This window comes from Pteropus medius, unplaced genomic scaffold (assembly GCF_902729225.1).
Source record: "Pteropus medius unplaced genomic scaffold, Ma_sr-lr_union100, whole genome shotgun sequence".
NCBI classification, from domain to species: Eukaryota; Metazoa; Chordata; class Mammalia; order Chiroptera; family Pteropodidae; genus Pteropus; species Pteropus medius.
The window spans coordinates 421757-423642 of NW_024340851.1; the positions used below are offsets into that span (position 1 = coordinate 421757).

Below are 1886 nucleotides of genomic sequence, written 5' to 3' on the forward strand. Positions count from 1 at the left end.
AGTTACAAAATAGTCACAGGGATGTGGAGTACAGCGTAGGGAATATAATCAGTAGTATTTTAATGGCTATGTGTAGAGCCAGATGGGTGCTAGAGTAGTCAGGGGGGATATCTTCGTAAACTATGTAAATGCCTAACCAATGTACTGTATACCTGAAACTAACACAAAATACAAATTTAAAAAAAGTCAAATTGGAAAACGAATAACAGAATACATTTTTCTCAAATGATTTCTCTACCACTTTATTGCATTGTATTGCTAAATTTTATGCCTGTCATTTCTATCTAAAACTCATGAGGATAGATACTCTAATATTTTTGCATCCTCGGGATCCTCTATGTTTTTAAATGATGGACAAATGAATAAATGTGGAAGTGATTCAGAGCTTGGAGGGTGAGGTGAGATCCCTGCCCTAACTCCAACACACACATAAAGATTATGAATTTAAAAGCATGAATTAAATATATATATCATTTATGAATTAAAAAACTTTCGCTATCACTTTTCAATGGAGGAATGAGAGCAAGTTCACAGTTCTGGCATTTACACCTGGAGTTAGGCTACACAGTGTAACAAGTACATTAATTTCATGCTGTAAATGGCTGAACTATGGCGAAGATGATTTACAAGGAGTTCTCTGGTACTTCTTGGCAGGAGGTTAGGAAACTACAGATGACACAAATTTGGGTGGAGTTTTTTTGTTTTGTTTCCGTTTTGGTGAGTGGGGGAAGGGGACTCTGCAGCCCCAAAAGAAAGACTTCCTCCTGAGGTTGCGTGTCGGCCAGGGGGCAGTAGGGAGCGGGAAAAGCTTGACTGTAGCCCTCCCGTTCCCTTTCCTGTGACGCGGCCCTCTCTCCGCCTCACCAGCCCTGCTTCCGGCCGGGCCATCACCCGGAAGTGGGGGGAGTGAAGGAGGGAGGAGTAAAGGCGGCCGGCCCGGCGGCAGGGGTGGAGGAAGGGAAGCAGCAGAGGGAGGGATTGCCGCCACCGCTACTGCCACAACTACCACCGCTGCAGCCACAGCCACCGCATCCGCCGCTACTATGACTTCTCCCCTTGAGTGAGATTGGAGCTTGCGCGCGTGGATTTGTCGCTGCCACGGGCCGCGTAGCTCCGGAGGTTTAACCATAGGACAGAAAAACCAGGTAGGTCCTATATCGGCTTCCGGTCGTCCCTTTCTTCTGGAGGAGTGTTCTGTACTGTCAGGCTGTACTACTGAGTGTGGCAGGAAGGTCATTTTAACCTGGGGTAGTCTTCGAACTCTCAATTCTTCACAACTCCGGTATTTACCACTCTCATGTTTTACCTCCCCTTACAGGAGATTAGGTCCTGACCTGTGTCACCTTCTTGTACTCTTTTGGGGTAAGTGTCTTGATCATCCATGGCCTATGTTATTACCTAATTAATTGAAGGTGCAAGAAAGTCTGTGTCACGTATTGGAAGTCATATAGACTGATCTCCATTATTAATGAAATAATATAAAAAAATTATCTTGTTTCTTGTGTCGCAGTGGGAGCATAAGCTAAACTGAGAACGCTCTGGTTTCCATTTCATTTGGTTTATTCTGCCCCTTTCCCAGTAAAGTTACTCACCATCCTTGTCTCAACCTGTGGCATCTTTGTCACTTTTTGTTGTGGACAGTGAGGCTGTCTTAAGCACCGACAACTCATCGTTTCACAAGTCAATATTTTTCAACATCCGATCTTTGTTTTAATACAGCCTCCTGTTCTACAGTAGTATGGCTTTGTATTGAAACTTAATGTGTGCAGAACATTGAATTAGGTGACATTGATGTGTTGGGGGCGGTAGGAGTATAGACAAGAAATAGGCCAAAAAGAGTTTGCACTCCAGTGAGTTCAGTTCGTGCAAACTTTCTTGTGTCTACA

At 44.1% G+C, this 1886-nt stretch overlaps 1 long non-coding RNA gene across 1 annotated transcript in view; it reads left to right on the plus strand.

Annotated features, from left to right (window-relative positions):
* Nucleotides 1-897: 897 nt before the first annotated feature.
* Nucleotides 898-1886, plus strand: part of LOC120591716 (uncharacterized) — a 54385-nt gene continuing 53396 nt past the window's right edge. Inside the window, exon 1 of the long non-coding RNA XR_005649960.1 lies at nt 898-1145. This is a non-coding gene — a long non-coding RNA (uncharacterized LOC120591716). The remainder of the gene's footprint in view (nt 1146-1886) is intronic.